The following is a 19824-nucleotide window of genomic DNA, read 5'->3' on the forward strand; positions in this document are numbered from 1 at the left end:
ACTAAGCTTTTGAGGAGGAAAGAACTTGACTAAGAAAGCCTTGACCAGCTTATCCCAAGAGTTCAGGCTATCCTTAGGTTGAGAGTCCAACCATATTCTAGCTCTGTCTCTTACAGCAAACGGGAAAAGCATAAGCCTGTAAACCTCGGGATCAACTCCATTGGTCTTAACAGTATCACATATCTGCAAGAATTCAGTTAAGAACTGAAAAGGATCTTCAGATGGAAGTCCATGAAACTTGCAGTTCTGCTGCATCAGAGAAACTAATTGAGGTTTCAGCTCAAAATTGTTTGCTCCAATGGCAGGAATGGAGATGCTTCTTCCATGTAAATTGGAATTAGGTGCAGTAAAGTCACCAAGCATCCTCCTTGAATTATTATTATTTTCGGCTGCCATCTCCTCTTCCTGTTCGAAAATTCCTGTAAGGTTGTCTCTGGATTGTTGTATTTTAACTTCTCCTAGTTTCCTTTTCAGAGTCCTTTCAGGTTCAGGATCTGCTTCAACAAGAATGTTCTTGTCCTTGCTCCTGCTCATATGACAAAGAAGGGAATAACAAAGAAAATATGGAATCCTCTATGTCACAGTATAGAGATTCCTTTGTGTGAGTAGAAGAAGAAGAGAATGTAATGTAAAGAAAGGAAAAGGGAAAACTCGAACACAGAGAGGGAGGTGGTGTTCGAATTTTTGGATGGAAGAGAAGTGTTAGTAGATGAATAAATAAATAGAAGGAGATGAGAAAGAGAAGGAATTTCGAAAATTAATTAAAATAAAAATTAAAATTGAAAGTTAGATTTCGAAAATTAAAGTTGAAATTAAATTAAAATTAAAACAATTAGTTAATTAAAAAGGAATTTTGAAAAAGGAGAGAGGGAATTTTTGGAAATAAAAGACAGGATTAGTTAGGTAGTTTTGAAAAAGATATGATTGAAACAAAAAGATAAGATTGATTGAAAAAGTTTTGAAATTTATTTTTGAAAAAGATATGATTGAAATTTAAAAAGATATGATTGAAACAAAAAGATAAGATTTGAAAATCAATTTAAAAAGATAAGAAGTTAGAAAAGATTTTGAAATTGAATTTGAAAAAGATATGATTGAAATTTTATTTTGAAAAAGATTTGAAAAGAAAATTAAAAAGATTTGATTTTGAAAATTAAGGTTGATTACTTGACTAACAAGAAACAAAAAGATTTGATTTTAAAATTTTAAAGATTGAACCTTTCTTATTAGGCAAGTAACAAACTTTACATTTTTGAATCAATCACATTAATTGTTAGTAATATTTTCGAAAATAAATAGGAAAAAATGAGAAAGATTTGATTTTTGAAAAAGATTTTGAAAAAGATAGGATTTTCAAATTGAAAATTTGATTTGACTCATAAGAAACAACTAAATTTTAAAAAGTTTTGAAAAAGTCAACTCAAATTTTCGAAAATTTATGAGTGAAAAAAGGGAAAGATATTTTTTGGATTTTTGAATTTTAATGATGAGGGAGAAAAACATGAAAAAGACTCATAACATAAAAATTATGAATCAAAACACACAATGCATGCAAGAACACTATGAATGTCAAGATGAATACCAAGAACACTTTGAAGATCAAGATGAACATCAAGACTTATTTTTGAAAATTTTTAATGAAAGAAAAATATGCAAGACACCAAACTTAGAAATTTGCAATGCTTAAACAATATGAATGCAAAAATGCATATGAAAAACAAGAAAAGACACAAAACAAGAAAATATGAAGATCAAACAAGAAGACTTACCAAGAACAACTTGAAGATCATGAAGAACACTATGAATGCATGAATTTTCAAAAAAAAAAGCATAAATTTTTAGAAAAATGCAATTGACACCAAACTTAAAAATTGACTCTAGACTCAAACAAGAAACATCAAAAATATTTTTGATTTTCTGATTTTATTAATTTTTTTGGATTTTTGTATATTTTTAATTTTTTTTGAAAGATTTTTGAAAACAATTTTTTTATTTTTGAAAATAAAATGAAAAAGAAAATTACCTAATCTGAACAACAAGATGAACCGTCAGTTGTCCAAACTCGAACAATCCCCGGCAACGGCGCCAAAAACTTGGTATGCGAAATTGTTACTCAGGTTGTAAAATTTGTTGTTCGTTCTCTCCCTGGCAATGGCGCCAACAAACTGGTGCACAATACCATGGTCCAAACATAACTTCACAACTTCGCACAACTAACCAGCAAGTGCACTGGGTGGTCCAAGTAATAAAACCTTACGTGAGTAAGGGTCGATCCCACGGAGATTGTTGGTATGAAGCAAGCTATGGTCATCTTGTAAATCTCAGTCAGGCGGATATTAAATGGTTATGGAGTTTTCGAATAATAATAACAAATAAACAGAAAATAAAGATAAAGATACTTATGTATATCATTGGTGAGAATTTCAAATAAGCGTATAGAGATGCTTTCGTTCCTCTGAACCTCTGCTTTCCCGCTGTCTTCATCCAATCAGTCTTACTCCTTTCCATGGCAAGCTTTATGTAAGGGCATCACCGTTGTCAATGGCTACATCCCATCCTCTCTGTGAAAAAGGTCCAAATGCTCTGTCACGGCACGGCTAATCATCTGGAGGTTCTCGATCATACTGGAATAGGATTCACCCTCCTTTTGCGTCTGTCACTACGCCCAGCACTCGCGAGTTTGAAGTTCGTCACAGCCATCCCTTCCCAGATCCTACTCGGAATACCACAGACAAGGTTTAGACTTTTTGGATCTCAGGAATGGCCATCCATGGGTTCTAACTTATACCACGAAGATACTAATAACTCGGACTCAGTCCCCTGTATTAGATATCTAAGAGATATTCATTCTAGCTTGTTTGCATGTAGAACGGAAGTGTTTGTCAGGCACGCGTTCATAAGTGAGAATGATGATGAGCGTCACATAATCATCACATTCATCATGTTCTTGGGAACGAATGGATATCTTAGAAGCGGAATAAGTTGAATTGAATAGAAAAATAGTAGTACTTTGCATTAAATCATGAGGAACAGCAGAGCTCCACACCTTAATCTATGGAGTGTAGAAACTCTACCGTTTGAAAATACATAAGTGATAATGGTCCAGGCATGGCCGAATGGCCAGCCCCCATGAGAGTCTAAGATCGCATAAAACTAATCAAAGATCTGCCTCTGATGTAAATAAAAAGTCCTATTTATACTAAACTAGCTACTAGGGTTTACAGAAGTAAGTAATTGATGCATAAATCCACTTCCGGGGCCCACTTGGTGTGTGCTTGGGCTGAGCTTGAAGTTCACACGTGTAGATGCTTCTTTTGGAGTTGAACGCCAAGTTGTAACGTGTTTTTGGCATTCAACTCTGGTTCATGACGTGTTTCTGGTGTTTAACTCCAGACTGCAGCGTAGAACTGGCGTTAAACGTCCTTTTGCATCTTCTAAACTCGGCCAAAGTATGGACTATTATATATTGCTGAAAATCCCTGGATGTCTACTTTCCAACGCAATTGGAAGCGCGCCATTTTGAGTTCTATAGCTCCAGAAAATACACTTTGAGTGCAGGGAGGTCAGAATCCAATAGCATCAGCAGTCCTTCTTCAACCTCTGAATCTGATTTTTGCTCAAGTCCCTCAATTTCAGCCAGAAATTACCTGAAATCACAGAAAAACACACAAACTCATAGTAAAGTCTAGAAATGTGAATTTAACATAAAAACTAATAAAAACATCCCTAAAAGTAACTAGATCTTACTAAAAACATACTAAAAATAATGCCAAAAAGCGTATAAATTATCCGCTCATCAGCATTCCAAACAAATCACATATAATGCATATGATGCATGCCTGTCTTAGTGGCTGATGAATCTCATCTGTCGGTTATAAAGCCAACCCGACAAGTCCTGGTAGCTAACTATTGGACTGTCCCTCTATCGCGCATCCCCAACTCGAGTTATCCACAAACATAATTATAATATATAATCCAACACCTTCACTGGTGTATATACATAAACCCATTTTTAGGGTTTATCATGTATAGATTTTGAGGGTTTTATCAATGATCTTCCACACTTATTCATATAAAAATGCAGGATTTTGTGTTCCTTCCCGAACTTTGCTTCATAGATGAAAACATGCTTCTTTTGCATTAAAATTGATATGTCGTAATCCTCCTCTATTATCATTCGATACCGTGATCTGTTTGTTAAGTGGTTTTAGAAGTTATAGGGCAAAAATGGCTAAGAGGGATGAAGGAAGCATGCATGAATAGAAGGAGCCTGGAAAAATTAGAGTTTTGGAACCTGGACATGGGCGCGCACGCGCACCGTACGCGTACGCGCCGATGGGCGCACGTAATTTTTTAAGAAGAAAATATGACCAGTGATATGCGAAATTGTTACTCAGGTTGTTAATTGTTGTTCGAAATTGATTCCCTGGCGATGGCACCAAAAACGGATGCACAGAACCATGGTCTAAACATATCTTCACAACTTCGCATAACTAACCAGCAAGTGCACTGGGTCGTCCAAGTAATACCTTACGTGAGTAAGGGTCGAATCCCATGGAGATTGTTGGTATGAAGCAAGCTATGGTCACCTTGTAAATCTCAGTCAGGAGGATATAAAATAGTAATGGGGTTTTCGAAATTTAATAATAAAAGAAGGATAGAAATACTTATGTAAATCATTGGTGAGAATTTCAGATAAGCGCATAGAGATGCTTTCGTTCCTCTAAACCTCTGCTTTCCTGCTGTCTTCATCCAATCAGTCTTACTCCTTTCTATGGCTGGCTTTATGCAAGGGCATCACCGTTGTCAGTGGCTACATCCCCTCCTCTTGTGAAAATGGTCCAAGATGCCCTGTCACGGCACGGCTAATCATCTGAGGTTCCCGATCATGCTGGAATAGGATTCACCCTCCTTTTGCGTCTGTCACTACGCCCAGCAATCGCGAGTTTGAATCTCGTCACAGTCACTCAATCATTGAATCCTACTCGGAATACCACAGACAAGGTTTAGACTTTCCGGATTCTATTGAATGCCGCGATCATTCTAGCTTACACCACGAAGATTCCGACTAAGAGATCTAAGAGACACTCATTCAATCTAAGGTAGAACGGAGGTGGTTGTCAGGCACGCGTTCATAAGGAATGATGATGATTATCACGTTCATCACATTCAGGTTGAAGTGCGAATGAATATCTTAGAAGCGAAATAAGATGAATTGAATAGAAAATAGTAGTACTTTGCATTAATCTTTGAGGAACAGCAGAGCTCCACACCTTAATCTATGGAGTGTAGAAACTCTACCGTATGAAAATACATAAGTGAATAGAGGGTAGGCATGGTCGAATGGCCAGCCCCCTAAAACATGATCACAGGATCAGAATACAATCCAGGATGTCTAATACAATAGTAAAAGGTCCTATTTATAATAAACTAGCTACTAGGGTTTACAGAAGTAAGTAATTGATGCATAAATCCACTTCCGGGGCCCACTTGGTGTGTGCTTGGGCTGAGCATGAATGTTAAACGTGTAGAGGCTCTTTCTGGAGTTGAACGCCAGGTTGTAACGTATTTCTGGCGTTCAACTCTGGTTTGTGACTTGTTTCTGGCGTTTAACTCCAGACAGCAGCGTAGAACTGGCGTTCAACGCCCTTTTACGTCGTCTAAACTCGGCCAAAGTATGGACTATTATACATTGATGGAAAGCCCTGGATGTCTACTTTCCAACGCAATTAGAAGCGCGCCATTTTGAGTTCTGTAGCTCCAGAAAATCCACTTTGAGTGCAGGGAGGTCAGAATCCAACAGCATCAGCAGTCCTTCTTCAACCTCTGAATCTGATTTTTGCTCAAGTCCCTCAATTTCAGCCAGAAAATACTTGAAATCACAAAAAAATACACAAACTCATAGTAAAGTCCAGAAATATGAATTTAACATAAAAACTAGTGAAAACATCCCTAAAAGTAACTAGATCCTACTAAAAACATACTAAAAACAATGTCAAAAAGCGTATAAATTATCCGCTCATCAACCAGCGATTTCAGGCAGTTGCAGGCCCTGTTTTGGGGCAGAATTTTGGCGGGATGAGCATAAGAAGACCAAGGATTAGGGGGGTTGAGACAATTAGACATTATTCTAGATATTTTGGGGAGTTAGTTACATTTTGCTTTTAGAGAGAGAAACTCCAACTTCTCTCTAGGATTTTCCTTTCTCCATTACAATTCTCCTTTGATTTCTTGGTGAGATCCATTGCTAATTCACTTTTACTTTGATACAAGTTGTAGATCTACTCTTCTTCTACTCTCAATTAGTGCTCTTTTGATTCATTCACTTGGATTTTGGATTTGTGACCTAGGTACTTTGAATTTTGATTAATGAATTGAGGAATTTCATTCAATTGCTTGATTGTTGATGATTGCTTGAATTAGATAGCTTTAATTCAATTCTTTTCTCTCAATTTCATCATGTCTTCTATGATTGCCGACCAATTGTTTGTGAAAATGACAACCCTAGCTATGGAGTAGATTTCTCTTACTTGGCTTAGGGGTTGAGTTATTGGAGACACTTGAGTAGAGGATATCAATTGTTGATTGAGAATTGAGAATTGCTAATTGACTTGGAGTGCACTAAAGCTAGACTTCTCTAGGGTTAGACTAGGACTTGTGACTCAAGTTAGTTACTTTCACTTGACTTTCCTCCATTATTAGGGGGTTAACTAGGTGAAGAAATAATCAATTATCATCACAATCGAAGGAAACTACAATGGTGGAACTTCCAATACTCATCCTTAGCCAAGGCCTTTATCTTAATCAATTGTTGTTTACATTTGTTTAGCTTGAATTATTGCACCAACTCTCAAAACCACAAAAGACTTCCTAATCAATAATGTGCATTCTAAGGCAATTCCTAGGGAGAACGACTTGGGAGTAATACTCTCGGTCATAGATTTTAGAATTGTTTGATGCGATATTTGCGTGTCGGTTAGACTATACTCACGATTGAATTCATTGCTAATTTCTATATCGGCATAAGAATTTAATCGCACAAAGCGCGCGTGCGCGCACTAGCCGCGTACGCGCCGTTGGTGCCATCTGCGCTCCTGGTTCATTTTCCAGAGAGTTGTACTAATTCTAGGCTAACATTGTGCCTTACGCCTGACTCGACTCATGCGTGCGCGCACCTGGCACGCACACGCCCCTCAGACGATACGCACATCGACGCGTAAGCGCACTGTGCGCGTCTGCGTCGATCGTGTCAATGTAATTTCTGATACTTCTTCCCAAGAGTTGAGCCAAAGTTGTGCCCACATTATGCTGGAGGCACAACCAAGACGCACACACAAGCGCACCTGACGCTCGCGCGCACACTTACATATCACCCACTTCGCGCGTACGTGCACTAGACGCGTCCACGCCCCTGCTATATTTTGCCCATGCACGCGTACGTGCGCGCGTCAGTCTCGCAACCCAATTACCTCTAGCGCGCCTTTTCTTTCAATTTTCTCCCCTCTTCTTACCTTCACCCTTCTTCTCCACTTCTACCCCCTCTCTCCACTTCTACCACCTCTCTTCCGCCCCTATCACCGGCGGCAACCACCACCTCCGGCGGTCCCACATCCCTCTTTCCCCTCTCCTCTCTCATACTCCTCATTACCTCCCCTCTCACTTACATACCCCATTTCTTCTTCTTCGTCTTCTCAAGGTATTCCTCACTTTTCCTTTCTCTTGCTTAGCTCTCTCTTTTCTTTCCTTCCTTTCATTAGTTGCATTTCCTTACTCTTCTTCTTAGTTAGCTCTCATTCATGATTAGTTTGTTTGTGGATTTTCTTTCTTTTTCATTTTCTTATGGGTGTTAAAAGCGGGGATTCCTCTTGCATTGATGAGTTGGGTTTTCTTAATGGCTTTTTCTTGCAATGTATGGTATGCTATGATGATTGATGATGCTTTGTGGGATGTTATATTGTCACCTTTGCTCTAATTTTTGTCATAAAAAGGGATGCACACCAAGTGTTTGATGAAAGGCATACATGATTTTTTGAGTTAAATTTGACTTAGTGTTTCCCATTTAGTGTTCTTTCTCATTCACTTACTTGTTCATATGTGCATTGAGCTTACTACTCTTCTTGCTTCATTTTTACATGCTCATCCCTTAACACTTACTTCTTGTTATTGATATTGAGAGTGTGTACTCCTCATGCTTCTTGCTTGCATGCCTATACTACTCCTACATCACATGTTAGTGATTGGCCATGGTATTCATTATTGCCTTAGTTACATGTTGCAGCTGTCATGTATCTAAGACACTCATTCTCTTACGCTTTATCACTTGCATGACTATCATTTCTTGGTGCTTCTTTGAGTTTAATTTCGTCACCTTTCTCCTCTTTTCTAGGATGGTTATCAAGAGAGACAACGGAAAGGCGTCCAAGAAGGCACCCCACGGTCCACTAGCAAAGCACACCAAGCGCCTAGAGCCAAGCCCCTCCTCAATAAGACAAGGAGCGTTGCTAACATCGATGTTTTGGAAAAGGACAACCCGGCAAGGGATCCAAACAAGTTTCCCAACCGCTATTCGAACTTGTCTACCCCTTGATCAAAGAAAGGAACTATCACGCGGAGCCTCTTCTAGCCCCTCCGGCTCATGTCATTCCGCTTGTGATGCCCCGCATCGAGCGGCGGCAATGGGAGTTCCTATTGAGGAAGTCACGTGAAGTAAACTTGTCATGGGTGGTAGAATTTTACACCAATTACCACTCATCATCCCTTGCATCGGTATTTATGCGTCAAAGACAAGTTCTTGTCACAGAGGAGGCCATTCAAAATGTGCTTAAGACCGGACCGTCCACGGAAGGAATTGATGCATATCAAGAGATTTTGTCGGCACGATGCAAATATGGGTCTAACTGGGATGCCATCCTTAAGGTTATTGCCATACCCGAATCATTCTGGATTCAGGGAAGGATGAGACCCCGGCCCAAGGGCATCGACGCACGCTACCTCACCGTGGAGGCTCATGCATGGGCCCAAATTCTAGCCCATTATGTGCTCCCAAGCACCCATGGCTCATCTATCACTGGCGAGTTAGCCCTATCGGTTTGGTGTGTCCTCACAGAGAGCCGGTTCATATTCCCCATCTCGTTCGCCAGGCTATGGGCCGCATCCATGCTAAGGGAAACCTAACCTTCCCCACTTTGGTGATCGACTTAGTTGCCGCAGCCGGTGTCCCCCGAGAGACTAAGGACCGGAGGACCATGATCCCGATGGACGGTAATGTTTTTCCAACCGGGAGATACCTCAACCCTCCGGCGGACACCGAGGATCCGAACATAGACATCCCCATGAACATTCCCACCACTTTAACTGCACCACCAAAATCATCCATGCAACGCATAGAGGACCTCCACAAGAAGCTCGATCGTTATGAGCGGCGCAACCAACGCCGATACACTTTTGTCAAGAAGCTTCTAAATTGCCTAGCACCACCTATGGAAGAACCGGAAATTTTCACATCCACCGGCACCGACAATGAGGATAGCGATAATGGAGAAGATGATGGACACTCGAAAGCTGATCAACCACTACGTCTCACCCAAGGCACGGAGGAATGTGCCAACTTCTAAGTGTGGGGAGATTGGCCGACCGACCGGTCTCCATAAGTAACACCCAAATAAATTTTGAATCTCTTTTGTTATTTAGGATAGATTGCATGATTAGGTTTTTCACTTTTTGAGCCCCTTTGCATGATAGTTATCTCTTGATAAGTCCACTTGGTTAGAGTAGTGACTTCTTTCTTAGGAAACTATAATTTTAAGGCAACCCTACCAATTTTGAAAATTTTGAAAATTTTTTATGCTAAGCTTGTTTGAAGAATGTAATTTGGAACATAGATTTTGAGCCAAGAACACAAGCAGGCGAGTTTTGAGCCTAATAGCGTGGCTACATCTTCTAGCCACTTACCTTCCTTCTTGTGTGCATTTCTCTCTCTCTCTATGATTGTGATCCTTAATTTGTTTGACTCTATATGTCCATTGTTATATGTACGAATGCATGTACATGATTGATGCCATAAATTCACTTAGCCACTCACCTAAATGACCTTACCTTATAACAACCTTTGTAACCAACTTTGAGCCTACGCTAAACCCACTTATTCTTAATTTTAGCACATTACAAGCCGAAAGCGAAAAACCATGAATGTCCCTATTTGAATCCTTGAATAGCTTAGGTTAGAGTGTGTGTGTCATACAAGTGTGGGGAAACAGAGGGGGACATTGGTTGAGGTAAGAGCATGTTGATTGTTTTTATTAAAAATATTGGGAAGTGGATACATATTCATATGTAGACCATATGCGTTGATAAAAAAAAGGAAAAAAGAAAAGAAAATAAGAGACAAAACAAAAAAAAAAAAGAAAAGAGAAAAGAAAAGAAGAGATTCAAACAAAGCAAGAAAAGAAAAGAAAAAAAAAAGAGGGGACAAAATGCCCCAAAAGTGAGACTTAAAGACAAATCAATGCATATGTATAATGATCAAAAGTAAATGCATGAGTATGTGAAAGAGTGAGGAATGGGTAGTTAGGTTAGTACATAATTGTATAGGATGTTATATAGGTTAGGTGGGGAGCTTAAGTTAATCAAAGGATTCAATTTCTAGCCCACTTAGCCAAATATATAACCCTACCTTAACCCTAACCCCATTACAACCTAAGAAAGACCTCATGATATATGTATGCATGCTTAGAACAACTGTTGATTGTTAGAGGAAGAACAAACTTTGGAAGAGCATGAAGTAGAGGAGAATTGAGTGATCAACCCTATACACCGAGGGAATAGAGTGCAAACACTTCCGGTGAGGGTTCGAAGCTCAACCCCTTGTTCCCGGCTCTCACGAGCGTTCTTCATGCAAGCTGTGCATATTTCACTTTGATGATTAGAATTGGTAGAGTCCATGCATTGCCTATCATCTTGCCCTGTGTGTGTGTGTGTGTGTGTGTGTGTGTGTGTGTGTGTGTGTGTGTGTGTGTGTGTGTGTGTATGTTCTAAGAAGATTGAATTACTTTTGACCAAGTAGACAACGGCATACACCCTAGTTGCATTCATGTAAGTAGATTGCATTCCATGAGTCTCATTCTCTTGTAATCCTTTGATCTTTTGCTTTCCTTTAGCATGAGGACATGCTATAGTTTAAGTGTGGAGAGGTTGATAAACCCTGTTTTTAGGGTTTATCATGTATAGATTTTGAGGGTTTTATCAATGATCTTCCACACTTATTCATATAAAAATGCATGATTTTGTGTTCCTTCCCGAACTTTGCTTCATAGACGAAAACATGCTTCTTTTGCATTAAAATTGATATATCGTAATCCTCCTCTATTATCATTCGATGTCGTGATCCGTTTGTTAAGTGGTTTCAGAAGTTATAGGGCAAAAATGGCTAAGAGGGATGAAGGAAGCATGCATGAATGGAAGGAGCATGGAAAAATTAGAGTTTTGGAATCTGGACATGGGTGCGCACGCACACCGTACGCGTACGCATGGATGCGCACTCAGAGCCGGCGCAATGGAGCCGAAACGAGAAGCCGGCGCGTTTATGGCTGGGCCAGAAATCCGTGGACGCGCGCGCGCACTGCGCGTCTGCGCGTGGATCGCAAAAAGCCCCAGGGACGCGTACGCGTGCTGTGCGCATACGCGTCGATGGGCGCACGTGATTTTTTAAGAAGAAAATGTGACCAGTGATTTCAGGCAGTTGCAGGCCCTGTTTTGGGGCAGAATTTTGGCAGGAAGAGCATAAGAAGACCAAGAATTAGGGGGTTGAGACAATTAGACATTATTCTAGATATTTTGGGGAGTTAGTTACATTTTGATTTTAGAGAGAGAAACTCCAACTTCTCTCTAGGATTTTACTTTCTCCATTGCAATTTTCCTTTGATTTCTTGGTGAGATCCATTTCTAATTCACTTTTACTTTGATACAAGTTGTAGATCTACTCTTCTTCTACTCTCAATTAGTGCTCTTTTGATTCATTCACTTGGATTTTGGATTTGTGACCTAGGTACTTTGAATTTTGATTAATGAATTGAGGAATTTCATTCAATTGCTTGATTGTTGATGATTGCTTGAATTAGATAGCTTTAATTCAATTCTTTTCTCTCAATTTCATCATGTCTTCTATGATTGCCTGCCAATTGTTTGTGAAAATGACAACCCTAGCTATGGAGTAGATTTCTCTTACTTGGCTTAGGGGTTGAGTTATTGGAGACACTTGAGTAGAGGATATCAATTGTTGATTGAGAATTGAGAATTGCTAATTGACTTGGAGTGCACTAAAGCTAGACTTCCCTAGGGTTAGACTAGAACTTGTGACTCAAGTTAGTTACTTTCACTTGACTTTCCTCCATTATTAGGGGCTTAACTAGGTGAAGCAATAATCAATTATCATCACAATCGAAGGAAACTACAATGATGGAACTTCCAATACTCATCCTTAGCCAAGGCCTTTATCTTAATCAATTCTTGTTTATATTTGTTTAGCTTGAATTCTTGCACCAACTCTCAAAACCACAAAAGACTTCCTAATCAATAATGTGCATTCTAAGGCAATTCCTAGGGAGAACGACCCGAGACTAATACTCTCGGTTATAGATTTTAGAATTGTTGGATGCAATATTTGCGTGTCGGTTAGACTATACTCACGATTGGATTAATTGCTAATTTCTATTCCGGCATAAGAATTTTGTTCAAAGAAGAGGGTTTTTTTTTGTGTGGTCATAGAATTGAGGAACATGTTATTACTCTCTTAACTGCCTGCTAGGAAGTTTTTGTTTTCATGGTATATACTCAAGTTGACTTGAATGCCACCAGTTTTTTCTAAAAGCGGTTGGAAACTTGGAATCTTTTTATGAACATGTATGGGACCGGCTTCACAAAATACAATTTTAGACTTTTCAACTTTGTGCTGGGTAATTTACCAATTCGCTGCATCAGCATAAGAATGATGAATGATATACATCAGCAATCATTTTTTCAACCAATCCTATAATATGTAATTCTTGCATATAACCTGTTTGATAGTGTCTAAAAAAATTTTTGAGTCCTACTAGGGAGTCAATGGAATATTTGTACAATATGTACAATGGGCTAATGATTATATTTCTAATACTGAATTGGACATCCCTAAACCTCCATTGTACACATTGTACAAATGTTCTACTAACTCCTCTTTTCTTTTAGACACTTTATCAAACAGATTATATGCAAGAATGACATATTATTTGGTGAAAAACATTAATTCATTCACTTCTCTTTTTTTCTTAATTTTTTGTTTTAATAAACCAAATAAAATATAAATATTCTCTGAGTTAAAAATAACCAAAGTTTATATGTGGAATAATATGAATAGGGTTATTTGTATTGGTTTCGCACATACATTTAAAATTTTAAATTATTAATTTTTAATTTAAAAACTTTATATCGTTATTTTTTTTAAAACTTTATATCGTTATTTTAATTCATACTCTGTATAATTAATAATTTTTCATGACTTATTACTATAATTAATAAATATAATTTAACATAATAATTAATTTTTCATATCATATTAACATAATTAATAAGATTATTTTAAAAAAATTTTAATTTTTTAGATCAATTACTATAATTAATAAAATTACTAAAAGAATAAGTAATTTCCTAAATCTTATTACTGAAACCTATAAATTTATTCTAAAAAATTACTAATTTTACATAACATCTTACTATAATTAATGAATTATTCTCCATATCATTTAGCTATAGTTAATAAAATTAATGTAACAAAATTACTAATTTTCAATATATATATATATATATATATATAATTAATCATATTACTCTAAAAATTATAAATTTAGAGTTTAGGATTGAGGGTCTACGAAGTCTTTGTTTGTGTAACATGAGACTTCTTTTTCTTCATGTTATCTTGTTGAATTTTTTTTTGTGTACTCTCTGTACTCACCTTGTACTCTCTATTTATACTCCTTTTTATACTATCTTACTATAATTAATATTCTATATAATTAATAATTTTTCATCACATATTACTATAGTTAATAAATTTAATTTAACATAATTATTAATTTCTCATATTATATTAATATAATTAATAAAATTACTTAAAAAAATTTTAGATCATATTACTGTAATTTATAAAATTATTAAAAAAATAACTAATTTTCTAAATTATATTACTATAATCTATAAAATTACTCTAAAAAACTACTAATATCACATGACATCTTATTATAATTAATAAAATTATTCTCGATATTATTTAACTATAATTAATAAAAAAATTAATGTAACAAAATCACTAATTTTCAATATATATTACTATAATTAATTAAGTTGCTTAAAATATTACTAATTTTCCAGAATATCTTACTTTAAAAAATATTGAACCGAATTATTTAGCTCATAATAATTGGTTTAGAATATAGAATTAATTTAAAATGTAAAATTTATTTTTGTTTATTTTTCTTTTCATAAAATGTTCCATTCTTTTCAAAATTCCAAAAAATAATGACCAGTACTTAAATCTAACCAACCTCATTTTTCACTTTTTGTTTAAAAAAAATCAAAAATTGTAAATTGTAATAATCCAACAAATCCAACACAAATATTCATTAGAGTTTCAAATGATTCATTGATTTCAATTTTGCAAATGAATTAAAAGAAAAATTTTGTTGTGAAACTCGCGCTCTCCTTGTTGCATGGTTGTTGTGGGATCCAAAGCTTCGCTGAAATCTCAAGAGGGAAGGGAGAATGCTGGAGGAAACGGTGCCAAAGCCACCATTGATATTAATAAGGAACCGAGCATGTTGGTTTGATTGGTTTTCGGTCTAAAATCGAACTAAACCGAACCGATTACATCCTACTATGTACTCTTGTGTATTTAGGGAGCGTGTGTTTTTGGTATACATGTCCATCACAGAAGTACATGAGAGTACATGTATGGTAAAAATTATGAATGATACGGTCATATATAAATATCCATTAAAATATGTACTGTGTGTCTTTCTAAAGTGCTGAGACACAAATTTCTGACTTGAGACACCAATTTTTTTATGATTTTTTATTCTGTCTAACTTACCAAACATAATATAAAATTAGTGTCTTCTTTTGTCTATGTATTCATGTATATTTAGACACCGTTTGTTTTTGGTATACATGTCCATCACGAAAATACATAAGAGTACATATATGATATCTGTTAACTGAGACATAAAATTATGAAAGAAACGGTCATATACAGACACCTATTAAACACCCATTAAGCTAATCTTTGTTATTATTAAAAGATGACGAAGGAACCGTTGCAGGTGCTGAATGCCCTTCATGTTGCAAAGACACAATGGTACTACTTCACGGCAGTTGTGATCGCCGGGATGGGTTTCTTCACCGATGCTTCTTACCTCTTTTGCATCTCCCTCGTCACCAAGCTCCTTGGCCGCTTGTGCTACTACTATGGTTCTTTTGCCTCTCAAGTATATGCTTCATTTTCTCAAGCTACTTTTTATTTTGAGTTCACATTATTTGTGATGAAGTTAACACTCTCACAAATTACTTCCTTGCTTCCTTCATGTGTTTCTTTCTTCCACCAGCAAGGATCCCAAATCCTTGCATAGCAAACACTACACCAATGAAGGCCCCTCTTGTCTTCTTATTGGACATGATTGTAGCCAAAAGAGGGTGGTCACCACCAATCACAAAGTCAAGTCAGAACCTGAAGAAACAAAGGGTTGCTATAACACTCTTCGTGCTGGATCCGAATGAGATGCCAGAGGCAATGGAACAAACCACCATGAGCATGAGGGTTAGTCCATAGACCCTCTTCCTTCCCATCTTGTCACCAAGCCAACCAAAGGAAAGTTGGCTAGAGTGCCGCATAGCGTGACACATGTCACAGCAGTTTGCACATTTGGAGGCAGAACACCAAGCTTTGATCTTTTATATCTGTGTAGTATATCCTTTCAAGTAATTTGGTTACAAGCGAGATGCAGAAAAGATCATAGGCATCTGTGAAAAATCCCATGCCAGCAATCACAATGCTGTGAAATAGTACTACTGTGTCTTTGCAACATCGAGTGCATTCAGCAATCCTAATTTTGCCATGCCATCTTTAATTCTGATTTTGGATATTCTCCAAAATGTAATTGTAAAGTTTTCTGTACATCTCTAATTTTTTTAAATAAATTGTATTATATTTAAATTTTTTTCCCCAAATAACAATAACTTTATTTATTTTATTAGAATTTAAATGGATAATAGACTAGAACATAATAAATTTAGCATTTTTTTGTTGAATTAATTTATTTTTTTTACTTTCATTTTATCTATTAATCTATGATACTTAATTAGTTAATTTACTATTTTAAAACTTTTAATTACATTTAAAAATAAATTAAAAATACTAAAGCAATAGAAGAATAACTCAAATTATAAGAGTCTAACTCTAACATATTGGTCCAATCTATTTTCAATTTAAATTTATTGTTTGGATATTATAAAATCCAAAATTCAAAAGTAAATAAAAAAAATAAAGAAGCCTACAAAAATTAACCGGTTTACTAAATTACGGTTCATTTTTTGGTTAAATAGAAAAAAAATTTTGGTTCACTTAAAATTGTATATTTTTTATTAATCGATTTTCCTAAAATAACTTAGTTGCTGTATTAATTAATTAATGAACAATGGACACATACCGGTCAATTAGTCTATCCACCTCTTCGTCTGTAAAAAAAGACGTTTATGGCGTGTGTATGTGAGTGGTCGCCAAAATAAAATAGTACTGCTTCCCACAAAGTAAGAAAGAATAAAAAGAATATCTGCTATTTGATCATGGAGGAGGTTAACGCAGGCTAAGACACTAAGGGGCATTATTGATGACGTTATGAAATTCGTTGGGATTTTAAACGTAGAATTGTTGAATTGCAAGAGGAAACTAGCTGGGGAGAGAGAGAGAGAGAGAGAGAGTATCGGCGGCTGGAGCATGAGTCATTCTCAGTCTTTGTGAGTAATCTTCCAGGCGACATATCAAAGAGAGAGTTGTTCCACTTATTCAATTGGACGGGACGCATCAATGACATATATCTAACTCGAAAACATAAAGGTACGAATATATACATGTTTGCATTCATTTAGTACACAACGAAAGGAGGGGCGTTGAAAGCTATAGCGGAAATAAATCGAATGCGGCTAAGAGATAAGGTGGTGTGTGTAGGAGAGGTCAAGTATAGAAGAACGCAGGAGTCCCCAAAAATAAGCAAAAGAAATGGAGGGAATGCAACAGAAAATCTCAAAGTCCTGCAGCTACGTCAAGAAGTAGTGCAGAATGAATCGCTGGCTGGACATGAACAACTGACGAAGGGACTTGAAAAGGATCCGCATGGAAATAGGCGCACAAAAAAGGTAGAGGTAGCAGTGGCAACAGAAAATTTGGAATGGCTGAAGAGAAGTCTCGTAGGGGGCACGACAAAGCCTATTAACTTTGCTTCGTTGAAGGAAATGGTCATGAAGAACCTGCCTAATGTCATCCAGGTCCGGGAGATGGGAGCATACAAAGCTATTATGACTTTTGATAGTGTTCGGCATGCTGAAGAAGCATACACTTTCAACATGAATAGTCTCCTACAATTGTTTTACGGTGTATGGCGGTGGGAGGAGTCGGAGCATAGTGAAACTCGGAGAGTGTGGCTGGAATGCTTTGGGGTTCCGTTGCACGTATGGTCAGTTGACACGTTCAAAACGATAGGAGGCCAATGGGGGTGAAATGATTGCATGTGATAGGGGAACTAAATTGTGTAGCTCGTTCACTGTAGGACGTGTGCAGATTGATACTTGTGTGATGGATGTAATTCATGAGTGGATTCATATCATGATTGAAACGGGGGGTTTTGATGTTCTGGTTAAAGAGGTTGGACATGAGGCGTGTAATTTATTGTGCACGGAGAAATTTGGAGACAGTGAGGAAGGTGTACTATTGGATCACGGTAACACACGCAAGGATTCAGGAACGGTTATACGGCCGAGGCAAGACGCAGAATCATGGCACGCAGGAAGTCAGGACGAAGAGCTAATGATGAGGGTACCTCGAGGAGAGGATGATGACAAGGGTAGATTAGTAATTTCAAACGTAATTTTGAATGAATGGTTTAATGGCAGTGGATATCACAATTACGGGAAAATCGCAACGTATCAAGCCGTTAGGGGAGAGAATCACGGTGTTCCTAATTGTGGGGGAAGTAATAATCAGAGTTACAAGGCAGAATCGGAGAGAACCATGACATGTGGTCTTCATGGGCTGACAAGGGGCCCATTAACGAACACCAACAAAAAAAGGAAGGCAAACCTAAGGCTTATGCCGGTTACAATAAGAAACACGAGGATGGAAGGCTTGGTTGCTTAACCAAGGATTGGGCCAGCGCTAACAATAAACATTAGGTGGAAGGGCTAGCTTTAATGGGCCCGATGCCCATAGCTACAAAGGAGGCAAATGCAGGGCCCGATTTGGATGGGTCGGGTCGAAAGGAGAGCAGGAAGACTGAGCTAGGTCTGCTGAAACCTAACGGTGCAAGGGGCGAGGTCACGATCACGTTGTGGAGTCCTCCAAAGGTGATGGCGGTGCACGCAACGGAACTGGTCACGGAAACGAAATCGTTGTGGACCAAGGGGGATGGGTTCCTCGCGGTGGGGATGACCGGATCCAAACTGAGGAGAATGATGCTGTTAAAGATGATGGGAGTACAGTTGGCGGAGAATGTGAGATGGCTGGGGTGGCGGAAGGCCAGGTTATCGGTGGTGGCGGGAGTGATGAAGCTGATGAGGGGGTCGAGGAAGGAGGGGTCACGGTGCTTGAGGGATGCTTTCCGGAGGGTCGCTGGCACCTAAAGATAAGTGATGGCACCGGTGCCATGATTGATCTGGGTTCTGATGATGGCCAGGGTCTTATCCAAAGAAGTAGAAGGATGGTATTCAAACAGGTTGACTATGGCATTGCTGGGGGTGCTGTCCGGCATGAAGACCTGGAAAATAATGCAGAGGACAGTGACAGTCAGTGTTCAAAGCTAGAGGAGCAATTACTGGAAAACAGAAGGACCTGGGAGCTGGGTAAAGAGTCAGGTGCTGTGCTGCAAGATGAGGATGTTGACATTATGAAAATTCTCCAAGCACAGAACGCATAAATAGCCCGTAAAAGAAAAGTGGCAAAGCAGAAGGAGAAAATGAGACAGTGCAGACCAAAAAATAAAAAACAGGTGTGTAAAAATATTTTAAATGATTTTTAGTTCATGAAATATTAGGGGGTTACGAGGTGATGGAAAGTTGCGAATGGTGAAGGACCTTAAGAATAAACATAAGTTAGATATGGTTGGATTGATTGAGATTAAAAAGCAGGTAGTAACGAGGTTTGACGTTACAAGAATTTGGGGGCAAGATGGTGTAGGGTGGGAATATGTAGGTTTTGATGGTGCCTCTGGTGGATTGTTGTTAATTTGGAATGATTTGGTGTTTAAAATGAATAATTGCTACAAGGGAAAGAGGTGGTTGTGTGTTGAAAGAGTAATATTAAAGAGTCTGTTCAATTGTTCATTTATCCTGGTCTATGGTGCACATACTAGAGATGAGAAGAATCATATTTAGGAGGAGCTGAGTTATATAGCTGGGTTATGTCAAGTTCCTTGTTGCTTTCTGGGAGACTTTAATGAAATAGTACATGAGGAGGAAAGAAAAGGTACTACTAGGTTAACTCGGTCTGCAGAAGAATTCAAGAATTGGATACAAGATATGAACTTAGTGGAT

The 19824-nt window shown here is 37.7% G+C and overlaps 1 pseudogene; it reads right to left on the reverse strand.

The window, feature by feature from the left end:
• Positions 1–15225: 15225 nt before the first annotated feature.
• On the reverse strand, positions 15226–16140 carry LOC107615830 (low affinity inorganic phosphate transporter 1-like; annotated as a pseudogene).
• Between the last annotated feature and the right edge of the window lie 3684 nt (positions 16141–19824).

Source organism: Arachis ipaensis, chromosome B9, assembly GCF_059453495.1.
Source record: "Arachis ipaensis isolate K30076 ecotype BB chromosome B9, ASM5945349v1, whole genome shotgun sequence".
Taxonomy (NCBI): Eukaryota; Viridiplantae; Streptophyta; class Magnoliopsida; order Fabales; family Fabaceae; genus Arachis; species Arachis ipaensis.